General features: G+C 34.6%; 1 non-coding gene across 1 annotated transcript; it reads left to right on the top strand.

Annotated features, from left to right (window-relative positions):
- Positions 1-7,752: 7,752 nt before the first annotated feature.
- Positions 7,753-7,824, top strand: Trnal-uag (transfer RNA leucine (anticodon UAG)). The gene has a single exon. It is a non-coding gene; the product is annotated as a tRNA-Leu (tRNA).
- The last annotated feature ends 5,396 nt before the right edge of the window (positions 7,825-13,220 follow it).

Genomic DNA, 13,220 nt, shown 5'->3' with positions numbered 1-13,220 from the left:
ATTTCGTAATGTATTGTTAAAGTTTTTGTCAGCATTGTTGTTTATAGTTTCACGAATCTTATCGGCGATCGCTGTGAAATGTTTATTAAATTCTTCGCTTGTAGCAGCAGGATCAGATGTTAGTTGACCATTAATGTTAAGAGTTATGTCATGGTGTCCACTATTGTGCTTTTTCGTTTTAATCAGCTCGCTTATACCTTTCCAGATATTTTCACTGTTTTTAATGTTAGAGTTGAAGTAATTTTTGAAATGATTTATATTGCTTTTTCTTGTTAATTTAACAATTTGGTTCCTTTAATATTTATACTTATTATCAAGTTCAGTTTTAGCTGTTTGCTCTTCTGCTTTGATTAAAGTTGTTAGGAAGCCATCACTTTTATTTATAGAAACCTTTAAACCTTTAGTTATCCACGGTTTACTACCTTTCTTTATTTGTCTATTAGAAAGTTTAGTTAAAGGTACATGTATCTATTAGAGTATTCATCTCCTTGAAAAAGGTTTCAAACAACAAGTCGGGTTCATTGGCATATGACCGCAGCATGTCATTCCAATTCACCTTGTAGAATCGTCAGAAAATTTGGCATCATTTAAATTTTTCCTTTTGTTTAGGAGTTCTTTTTGACGAGGGTAATTCAAAATTTCGTACTTTTCATAAAGGCATATTAACGGGTTTATATTTAGATGGAGTGAAGAAGATGTTATCGATAAGTGTTCTCGACTAGTCCGTTATTCTAGTTGGAAGAGAGATATTTGGTTAGAGAAAGAAAGACTGAAGAGAATCGATAAGATTATTGACATGTATTCATAATTGATTCATAATAATGATAGAGATTTATAACCGTAAATTTCAAGGTTATGTGGAGAGGAGGTTTCTGTAAGCATAGTTTCTGAAATTCCTAAAACTTTGAACTTGTGGTCGATTGCGTTTAAAAGATTATTGTACATATCAAAATGTAAGACGGAGAGATGCGAAGAAAAGTTTGCAAAAGTAGCGTTAAAATCATTGACGTCAAGATATCTACACTCAAAAGAGTTAAAAGATTGGATTTGATTAATCTCTGGAATATCTGAAAAGAACGGGTGGAAATAGTTGAACCTGAAGTCCTTCTCATCCAGTTCGTAGCACATGCTAAATGGGAAGAGACTGCAATTGCAGTTGATGCAAGATCCAACTTGAGTGTCTGGATTTGTTAGAGGAAGATTACACTCATTATGTAACCAGTACTGACAAAAGTGACAAAAGAACGTTGGACCTCTTAAAAATAATAACTCACCACACGCCTGACAAGTTGCGTTCATCAAAGAAAATCTTAATATCAAATCTAGTGAAGTTTTCAGAGTATTGTCCAAAGTGTATTACTAAGGTTTGAACAAAAGTATTACGTCTAAGATTAGTTCAGCAGCATATCAACTTAGCTTAATAAAAGATTAATCAAATTAGTACTTAGTTAGTACCATTAATATCATCACCATAAATATAGCTTTTAACATCATGAATTAATTCAGAAAGTTCATTTTCGTCATTGAACGAATACACATACCTGCCATTGAATTTTTATTTGAATCTTACTTTTAAGTGCCTGTGAATATCGGCGTAAATAAAGTCAACTTTTGAGAATCTGGCCAAAGTAGCGTTTAAAGTGTTCAATCGGAACTTTGTAAGTGATGGCTATTTGTTGGATTTCTTTCTTTGGCTGTAGATTTTCTTGACCATCGAATGGCGCTTGAAACGGACGATCACGCGTTGTTTGTGTTTTATCAAAGTCTGCTTTGAATTTGTTTCTGTCAATCTGAAATTCTTTTGTGACGGCAGATTCGACTTTTTTTTCTAGGTCTTGCAAAGGTTTCTTTTTCGTCAGTGGTATGTTCGCTAACACCAAGCAATTCCGATCGATTATACTGTTGAAGCCCTTTAAGCTCCTTGGAACGGTTCTCTGAAACAGCTGATGCCACGGGGTTTGTATCGGCAAGTTTCTGAACGTCGCCTTTCAAGGGAGAAAGTTCTCTTTGTTTCAATAAAAAAAAAAGTATGCATGGATTAAGTATAATTTTCTATGCAGGAATCCCTTTAAAGTAAAAGATTTTGACAGAAGGAAACTCTTGGTGGCCTTCGTAAATCTGCTGTAAACTATTCAAATTTTATATATTTTTTATTATCTTTTAGTCAAAATGCATCGAATGGAACTGTGAAAAGTTGAATAATGATCAGATTGCAGTAAATAAAAGTTAGGAGACGCAATCGTGTAACCAAACCAGCATATCACACAATTTCTGTAGAAAATAAGATAAATTCTTTTGTTGCTAGTTCTTTAGAAGATTTTGAAGTGTTTGAGAGATATTGGAATGAAATCTATTTTTCAAGATTGCAAATTTCTTTTCAGAAGAACTTTTAATGCAAATCGTTAAAAAGGAATATGTGTCCCTCCAAGCGATTTGAAGCACATTGAAAATGGGCCGATCCTTAAAAAGCCGAACTTTTGGTCGATATTGACCCGTCTGGACAGTTCCTGGCCGATGTTGACCGATCTCGGCCAATCTAGGCCGATCTTAGCTGAGCCATGTTTCTAAATCTTTTCTCTAAACAAAGACCGATCTAGCCTGGTTCAAACAAGCAACTCTTTTCTTTTCACCGAACAATTAACTTCTTCTCAATTTCTCAACACCGAAATAATTAATTATTATGCATGTCTACGATTTTTCCATTTTTCACTTGAGTAAGAAAACTCCACAATTTCATCTCTAAAGAATTTTGAAAACTAGCAATGATGTAGAACCATTGGAAAGGTACTGAAAGTTCTTCAGGTTAATAGACAAGCAGGAGCGAAAAAATCTCAAAACTGAAGTTGGCGGGGGTGGAATTAGAATGTTCCGCCACGAACATCACTTGCCGTCATTGTCATGATGATTAACACCCAGCGGAGTTCATTAAAACTACTTTCTATTCACGAACAAATCATTTAATGTCTCAAGAGACATACTCGCCACAGTCATTGTTTGAAAAAGAGGCGAGTGATGTCTTGACATACTTTATGAATAGGTCTATTATCATGAATTCTATTAGCTCAAAAAAAAAACATTTTAATTTAACAAGTGTAAAATCAAAACTTTCAAAATTGGAGGGGGTCAAAAATCTAAGATTGCATCGTGTCATTCCAAAGATTATACAAGCTTTATTTTCATTTAGATTGGAATCTCGTATCACTTCAAACAATTTCGTTCGGTCCGTTATGACCGAAGAGGAGAAGTTTACGATTGATGTTCAGCTCATGGAAGTAGCAAAAGAGAATAAGGTTCGAATTACAAATTCATCAAAATTTATTTGGTTTGAAAAGAAAATTGCAAAATTATGACAGAGGACAGATTAAGAAAGTGTCTTGTTCAGAAAATTTTCAGGTATAGTAACATACTGACTGCTTTATTTCAGACCAGTGTATTGTATGTTCTTTTTTATTTCAGGGTTTCTTATTAGCATGGTGCTGTAAGAATGGTCAAAGGTTGAACCAAATCGTCCAATTGCATATCGCAGATATGTCCAAAGAAGTAAAAAAGAAACTTGGTGTCAGTCCCGCCTGTTAACAACTTTATCAGCCAACATATTAACTTCTTTCCAGGTATTATTGTCTCTTTCCTTGAAAAGGTTTCAGTTTTCAAACTCTCCCTATAATAAGATAATAAGATTATGAGGCGATTATGTAAATCTACAGTATACAGCTAAAATGTAGTTCATACCAAAATTTGATACCTAGAGTACCCTTCTCTTCTCATTTTTAAAAGTACCTGCTATTGCCTTTGTATTTGCCTCCTTCTCCACTTCTTTCCACCTGGGACGTTTTAATTACACCCCTCTCCGCTTATTAAGTTTTGAGATTTTTCCCTCCCAGCCCCCTGTCTATTAGGTACCCGAGAGTACTACATAGCCAAGCTGATGTATTTTTCTATGTAACATAATTGAATACTTTAGAACAGTAACTTTTTTAGCTGATTCTTGACTCAAATCTCCAAGTCTTTCACCCCATCGATGTTTTTACGCAATGCCTTGGAAGGCTAGACAGAAAACTAATTTCAAATGACATAACAGATTTGTGGGAGGAGATAACAGAAAATGTTCTCAAAGACAAAGATTCTGAGGTGATTTTACATTTTAATGCCAGTTAATCTACTCCTGAGTTTGTTTGCTTAAATTACGATACGTAAGTTCATAAAAAACCAGACGATTCATTCCAATACGCCTTAGCGTCGCGGTCACCTTATGGAGGACTGGTAATGAATTTACAAGGTGATAGGTGTATTCTTATTCAACATTCAAAGGTCAAAACATTGCAAACTTGAACAAAAGCTCTCCCAAGATACCCGTTTAGTATAAACTCATCTGTTCTAGGACCGAAACAACCAGAATAATGTTCCAATGAATACAAATTTGATCCATATTGTTTCATCTCCTTTATCACTATGTAGCATCCACCAGAGCAGTGGATATAAAATAGCACGTGACCATAGCCAGAGGTATTATCGAACTTACGATATGCAACGGAATAGCTGTTTGAATTTCGCTTCAACTTATAGCTTAAGCTATGATATGTGTTACCTTTGTACCAAAGGCGTTGAGAAAAGCGGACTCCACCATTAAAAAATCGATTAGGAAGCTGAACAGCTTCGATTGGTTGTGTATCAGATATAGTACCAAACATTAAAGTGTTATTGTCAATGTTCGTTCGGCTTGGATAACGCTTTTTAATGATATCTGAAGCCAGCTCCCTTGTAGATTCTTGAGAAATGGACTTGCGCATGGCATCGATGTTTTTTAAATAGCCAATATTTTTTATCATTTGAGGAACAATGCCTCTAGAACCATGATATTGCCTTAAAAGGGTTGCAATGAAGCCTTCGAAGACGAAGTTCGAAATCAAGACTAACAGGCAGCCATGTTTTCTCCTCTGGTCAGCGATGTGGATTAGAGCATGATTGGTAAATGTTTCAGATTCGTCTCCATGAAGCATTTGATCATTGCGGTGATATTCAATCAACATCTTTTCGGCAAGCTTGATGTCCTCCTCACGAGCGCTGTCTTGGCTTAGGAGTTGAAGGCTGGTAACGAGTAACCCCAAATGACAGAAAGAGTCGTCTGGAATACGATCTTTAAGAGTCGGTAACAAAACGTGCAAAAGAAGAAGCTGGAGATCGCCGGCCTTTGCCAATTTTACTACCTTGCTGTTCAAAGAGGTGATTTTCTTAGAGAAATCGTGAGGGTAGTGAATTTGTTTTAGGATACCGTTAATTTCATCCAAGTCATCTTGATCGAGGAGTCCGTTCGGTGGGAAAAGAAATTTTGAAAGTTTTCGTTTTAATTCCCCCTCTAGGATCAAGTGCATATAATCAAAAGGGACTTTATACGGTATTTCAGTGATATCTAGCACTACAGACTTTCCCTTCCAACCAAAAAATGCATTTCCCTTCTCCTCAGCCCGCTCAGCAAACGACATGCTTTCTTCCATTGTTCTCAAAGGGAAAGGATTTTCTTGGAAACGATAAAACCGAACTAGATGATTTCCTTCTTTGGTGCATCCAGGATGATAGCAGACCGGGCATCCAAACTTTCCATTAAACTGTTTTAAGCTCAATGATGCAGCTCTTGCAGGTAAATCTGCTAAACTTGCTTGAATTTCAAGAAAAAAAAATTTGTCTTCATCAAGTATGCTTACAGCAAAACCAATGTCACGTAGTTGTTTTACCTCCCGAACAAATTGAAGCTGAAACAGGTCAAAATTTGGCTTCTGTTCGCCATACCAAATGCCACAAAATAAAATGTTTCGCACACTAAAACGCTTGTGTATAGGTAACCCGACAACGAATGCAGTGATAAGCCAAACATTCAAAGATTCTGATTTGATTGTAGGAGCTCCATAAATATGCCAGACCATCGTAATACGATTGTGGTCATCGTGACTGTTGTAAACCTCTCCATCCCAAATGTTCTCATAAAGGCCTTCTGTTCTGTTTTGCATGAACGTAATGATGTCATCATAATACCCTGAAAACAAAAAAAAAAACAATAAAATAAATTTGACTAACCACGATTTTGGGTTCTGCTTCAATAAAATAAGACCGAAAAACCTTTAAAACATTGGCTAAAACTTTCCTTGAATAACTTAAAATTTCCACCATCTAAAATTATTCAAACATTGCTAAATAAAGCTTGCTGGTAAAATTTCAAATAAACCAGACAAGAGGTTCTACAATAATTGGCTACTTTGTGTAAAATACTGAGTCAATACACATATCACAAGTAGTGAGAATTTCAAACCAAAATTCAACAAGTCAAAACAGGGGATCCATCTAAGGGTAAGCACATAAAGAGTTATTTTTCTGGAAGAGTTGTTCCTGAGGCTAATTTCTTTGCACAAAGTGCCTACCTTGAATGATTTTAATCAGCTGTGTTTTGATGTCGAATATTGTGAAGTGAAGAATATTAACAGTATCCTCGTGCGATGGACAATTCACATAAGAGCATTTGTTTTGCTGTATCGGACAATGACAATTGCTGCATAGATTGTAATCTGTCGAATTATGTTTATACTCAAGAAGTTTTCTTATTCAATCGATAAGACGATGTTGGACAACCGTTTCCAAATGGTAACACATGGTGAAATATCTAAATACGATGTTTAATTACTTTAATTTTCGTTGATAGCTTTTCAGCAGAACTTAGATGATCCCTGAGTATTTGACAGTTACTAGGTGAACTTAAATTATGAACTGGAAATATGATATACTTGACACGTTAGCAATTGGGACTGATAAAATAAACAAATAGTCATCAAAAATTTACGAAAACGGCTACTTCTAGCATTATCATATGCCGGCAATTTTTTTTCTCAAAATGAGACAGGGCCATGTTTTGGGCAATGCTAATACGCCTCTTTTTGAAAAAAAAACAGAGAAAATTTAGGACAAAATCTTGATAAAAACAGTTTTTCTGGCATATTTCCAGCATTTCTGGCCGGAAAAAAACCTTTTTTTAATAGGGCTCCGTACATTTTAGATATGTATATCCTGAAGTCTAAAGTGTGTCCTGACAAAAGCAAATTAAGAATATATTTTAAAAACGTTAAACTATGGTTAAACTGGTTTTTATACAAAAAAGTGATACGCCACGGTTATGAAGATCATAATACATGAACAAATCAAAATGAGATGATAAGTGAAAAATCCTATGAGTAAGATCTCACTTCTGACAAAAGGTCATTCATTGCTTTATCTGCTATTCCATGCTTGACACCCCAAATTTTTAGAAGAAGTGCAAATGACTTTCGATTGATTCGGCAGTTTGGATACAGTTCTTCGTCATCTGAATCGTAATCGTCTTCCATGTTTCCGAATAGATCGTCATCTTCTTCTTCTTCAGTCGAGATATTGGATTCATAACCACTAAATACTGTATCGTTAAGATCAGATTCGGAACCAAATTCGAAATTGTTATAATCACTACCAAATTCACAATCAATCTCTGGAATAAAAATGATGGAGTTCTTTATAAAAGTTGAAAACAAGAGTGAACTCATTGCAAATTAATTAAATTAAAAATTATTTAGAAAATGATTTACAAAAAACACTTTTGTACTTGTTTTTTTGGATTTTACTTCATCAATGTGGTCGTAAACTTCATCTTCAAAAATCATACATTCTTTGACTTCTAATTCAATAATTCCTGGCAAGGTATCCGTGTATCTACTGACGCCAATAGTACGATTTCATGGCTCAATGGTCTAGTGGTATGATTCTCGCTTTAGGTGCGAGAGGTACCGAGTTCAATTCTCAGTTGAGCCCTGCTTTGGCAAACTCAATCGATGAAAATTCATTTCCAAATGAATTCAACATGGATAAGATTGCTCATTTAGAATTGCTCAAAACCGGCACGTTGTTCCGTATACACGATCCGCTCCTCGCCTCAAAACTATGCCTTGGCATATTGGCGTCGTGTACAAGCCTGGCTAGCTCAGTCTTTCCCCCATGAGTCCCATAACTATTCGGAACTATTCGGAACTGATCTATTGTTCTTCTATTGTTCCCGTTCCGATTTGAACAAAGCATTTTTCTGAAATGTTCTGAAATAGACAATGACGCGTTCCGAAATGTCTGAATACTGTGTTTTGATTGGTTAATTCGTTCCGAAATTTCCTTGAATTTGATTGGCCGATTTTTTCCGAAAAAAATAACAACAAAGATGGCTGGCTGAAGCGAAGGCAGTTCAGAAGTCTGACTGAATTTTTTTCTTAAATTCAGTAAAATTTCTGGAATTTAAAGCCATTTTTTATGCAAAATTTGAACTGGTTTTTATCTTATTTGTTGCTGGTTTGTTTTGTTATCATTTGGTTCACATTTCATGTAATTTGCTTGATTTTTGGCGAAGTTATGTCCAGTCAGCTTTTATTTTACACTCAGTTTGTAAACTAGATAGATATTAGTTTCAATTTCTTAATTTTCAACTGATAAATATGACAGGGATAGGTGCCTTGATTGTCTCTCAGACTAGGTAATAATTTGCTAAAAGTTTATTATGTATGTAAGATTGAAATTGAATTGCCCTCATTTGATATGATTGTAAACTGAAACGCAAACTGACTGAGAGAGGTCGTTCAATATCAATTATTTATCAAATTGGATCTGTATAAGGCAAATTAATTCCTTTACCTCACATAAGTCAAGTGAATCATTGTGAAAGGGTATATGGTTTTCTTTATGTTTAGAATGATAAAGATAGAAATTAACAATGCCAAAGGAGGGTTTAAGTGAGAAGGACTGGAAGCAACGCTTGCAAAACTTTGCAGATGGAACTTTCCATTTTTCAACTGGCCGACACACAAGTAACAAAAGACGACAAGAGGAGTACTTTGGTGTTAAAAATTGCCCGGCGCATAACAGATCTCAGAAAATTGGTGTCGATGGAAAACCAATCATTTGCAAGTGCGGCTACCATAAAAAGAAAAAACAAAATATTCCAGTACTGATACCAAAGCTAAACAAACCAAGCCAGAATGTACCAAAAGTATCAACAAGTACACCAATATCACCAAGCAGTGTTAATTCAAACTTTTGTCGTCAAGGATATTTTCACACGCTGGAATGCAAACAAAGATATCGATGAGACTTTGATGATATTTTTTTCCCATTGGCAATTTTCAAATTGAATTTATTGCTGATTTCTTCTTTGTTATATATAGGATGGTACTGTGTATTTTTGTTATGAGTTCATAGTAAGATGTTCTCAATTCTAGTCATAAGGAGTGTCAAACTGGAGTTCTGGTTCACAGGTAATTTGAAGGTTTCATCACTCAGAATATGTATTATTGCAGTAAGTAGTTATTTTACAGTAACGCTCTATTCTCATTTTAAACGTCCTCAGCCATCAACGCACAAGACAAGTATTCCACGCTATATTCCAAGGAATATTCAATCCCTGTCACCAAAAAACAATCCAAACGAGAAAAACTTGCAGGTATATAAATTTCATTTTAGTAGTATATACAGTAGATTAAAAGATATTTCAGAATTACGTTTAAGATTATTCTTTCTAGAGTGCTATTTTTGTTTAAAGTTTGTTCCTTAACCTTTTACCCCTGTTACTTTTTTAGCTTTCTACACCTTCACTGTACAAACGCTCTTCAGCACCATCGGCTATTCCTGTTTTACGAAAACCTCAAACTCCACGTAACTTAAGTGACAGAAAGCACGGTAAGGACTTCAAAATTTTTATTGTCGCATAGTTACAATTTTTTAAGCAAAATCAAAAGCATTTCTTCCGACTGCTTACATTTTCAGTTTTCCATAACTTAAAGTTTTTTCTCCAATTTTATTTTCCAGCATACTACTACCTCTTCTTCTTCAACGTCGAAATCTGAATGTAGAACTGTCTCAACAAAACCAATTGTACTGAAATCTAAGGTTTGTTTGTTTGTTTGTTTTATATAATATTAGTTCTAGCTCAGTTTTTCTGTACAAATAATAAGTATATATTTGATGATGTATATATTGCTAATGATATTGTACAACAGTTCATTTTTTTATCAGATTAAAGAAATATCACACAACAGTGGATGTTCAACTGAAGCGAAAACAGGCAAAAACTCTACAATCTCATCAATTGCGACAGCAGCCGAGGTATAAATCTCTTAACTTTCTTCAAATTTGGTTCATAATATTTAAAAAATTTTAAAGTTTGGTATTCCTTTTTGCTCCATATAAGTATATATAGTTCAGAGATACACCAAGCATATATATACACATCCTAATTTTAGCTGGAGCTTAGAATGCCGACTACGTGGCTTGAATACCTAAATAAAGCAGATATTGAATGGGTTAATGAAACTTTATTTACACCCGCTGGACAACTTGTAGAGCCTATAAAATATGGCATGAACCACCAAAACCAAACCCCCATGGTAAAAATGAAAAACCGATACCTAGTGATTACTTTCGCCGTCGATTTTGTTTATGGGTTCCAAAACATAAACACAAATATCAATTTAGGTGTCCCAATTGTCCAAATGAGGAATTAAGACCAAGTGGCATCTACAAAAGACTTCGAATTGTCCTTGACATCAAAGATTGGTATTATCTTGGGACTGAGAAAGTTAGTTGTAGAAAATGTGGTAAAAATTTTATTGGATGGGACAATCGCTTGTTAGACCAGCTTCCTATCCATATTCGCTCACAAGATTAAAGGGGCAATATCATCAGTGTTTGGAAGAGTACTTAAAATTGACTCAACTTGAATATTGTTAATCTATCAGTTATGTCAATTTTGAGTTTACGCTTAGGATTTTTAAAACATGTTACTGATTCGGTTATTAAATCATCGACACAAAGATCAGAAAAAGGAAAATTATAGCATTGATTACAACACCATATACTTTTAACTGGGTCATTTTTAATGAAATTACTGCAAGATTTATGAATATGATGTTTGTTTGAGATACAATACACCATTAATTTAAAATTGTTGTGTTAACCAATATCTAAAAAACATATTATTTTATGCTTCATAGAACACATAAGCCTTGGAAGTATAATGTATGTCTACAGTAGAGTAAACAATCTAGAAAAATTATCTGATCAGTAAGAAACCCTTGAAATTTAAGCTTGGGACCGTAGTTGATTGTGTCAAAATTGGCTAGCCTCGATAATAAAAAGTAAATTTTCAAATCTCTAGAAATTAAAGGGTTGGTGTAATTTAAGATGCACGATCTAACGATTTACGATGCACGATTCGCGATCCGTGCATAAAATATGTTAATTCATGCGTAATTATGCTAATCAGGATAAAAAATTTAGGCCATTTACAAACTTTCATTCGCTGAAGCTCAATTATTTTTAAAAACATCATTTATGTAAGATTATACAAATTATATTTAAAAAAGCTTTTAGTGCGTTTTCATAGATTAAAAGAAAGTGAAAGCCACGTGCATTTACCTTCTGTACTCTCTCTCTTTTTCATAATTTGAATCAATCTAGGGGAATTGTTTACTGGAAGAAAATTCTTTTTCATAATAGAGCACCCGTTTTTTGATTCGTACATTACAGTCCGCAAAACATATTGTTCTACAATATATTCTTCTATTTGCTTTAAGATAGAAATTCTTACATATTCGATTAATGATTGTTAAAACTGAGAGGAAAAATATTTCTTGTGCATTGTTTATTACTTTCACTTTCTTTCTATTGTAAGATTATGTAATTTTTTTCATAATTTTACGGTCGTAATTATTCGTAGTTCCATTGCTCTTACAGTTAGTCACACTAGCATCCCGCCAAAATGCTTATCAAAGATTAATGCTGCGAAAGCGCTATATCGTTTACTTGACTCTCAAGCAAAAAAATGTGCCGCAAAACTTCTAAAGGGATTCATGAAAAAATAACCCGGCGCTTTTTAATGAAATTAACATTTTCAAAAACTTTGAGAAATTGCCCAAAATTTGAGCCATAGATGAAAAAAATTGAGCCAAGCCAACCTTGAAAACTAATTTGAAGATCAACTTCCCAAGAAAAAGATCTACGGGGGAGACGGAACCCACCTAGATCCGCGCACTGCCGGATAGGCTATTTCCCGGAAATTTTGCCGGACCTCAAACAATGACCCATTTACATGTGCGGAATTATTTTTACTTTAGGGTATAAACAATGTCTTAAAAATCGAAGTGCTGTCTTGGGAATTGAATGACAAAATTTGGTTGGTTGATATTTGGCTGCTGCACGTTCGCAATCGGTCATTTTATCTCATTTTAAGTTTTCAAGTTGTCAAGTTTTAATTGATTGTCTTGGGATCTTGAACTTGATTCAGGTAACTCTCATCCTTGTTGTTGAAATACATCCTGTAGATGACTGATGTTGTTTTTTCTGAAAGCTAAATTTCCTAGTGTGACTAACTGTCTTACTTATTTCTTTTTGGATAAATTTACTGTGGTAAACAAAAGTGAGAAAAGATTATGCCATTGTTTTAGAATTATGTTATATAATTCAAGTTTTATGATAATTATTAGGAATAATCAGCATATTTTATGCATGGATCGCGCATCGCGAATCGTTAGATCGTGCATCTTAAATTACACCAACCCGAAATTAAAGGTTTTTTGTACATTAGATATACTTGCGACAGGTGCAGCAGCTTTAAACATGTTTTAGGGCCTTCAAACACTCAGCCTCCCCAAGATTCCATAACCCTGAACCGACCCGCAGTCCAAACAAACTAACAAACATAATAAAATAATCAAAAACTCTCACACAAATACAAAGAAACAAAAAAGGGTTAAACGACAGAGAAGAACGAGACAAACGACAAGTATCAAAAAACACAAATTTTTCAAAAAGTAGGCCCAGAATCCGGTTCGACACCTAAAGTTCGTGCAGCCGTCTGGACGGGAAAAAAAACGAAAAAGAAAATGGCTGAGAAAACTAACATACAATAAATTATATAAAAAAATGTTTCAATTTTCAAAAATGCAGTTGCGCTAAAAAATCATTTACAGCACCTGACCCCGAGAATGCAGTAAACCCCGAGGATGTAGGTTTCTCATATTTTAGCGCTGTAGCCCTAACGGTAGTTCAACTTCATTTAAACACAAACAGTCCTCCCGAGGGGAACCAAAGGGGTTGAACAGAGAGATGGCATATCAGTGATCATATCAGTTCTTCGAAAAATAGTGCACACGTAAAATAGGAATAGACTA

The sequence above is a fragment of the Clytia hemisphaerica genome, unplaced genomic scaffold (assembly GCF_902728285.1).
Source record: "Clytia hemisphaerica strain Z4C2 unplaced genomic scaffold, Clytia hemisphaerica genome assembly, whole genome shotgun sequence".
NCBI classification, from domain to species: Eukaryota; Metazoa; Cnidaria; class Hydrozoa; order Leptothecata; family Clytiidae; genus Clytia; species Clytia hemisphaerica.
This window is presented reverse-complemented; position numbering and strand designations above follow the sequence as displayed.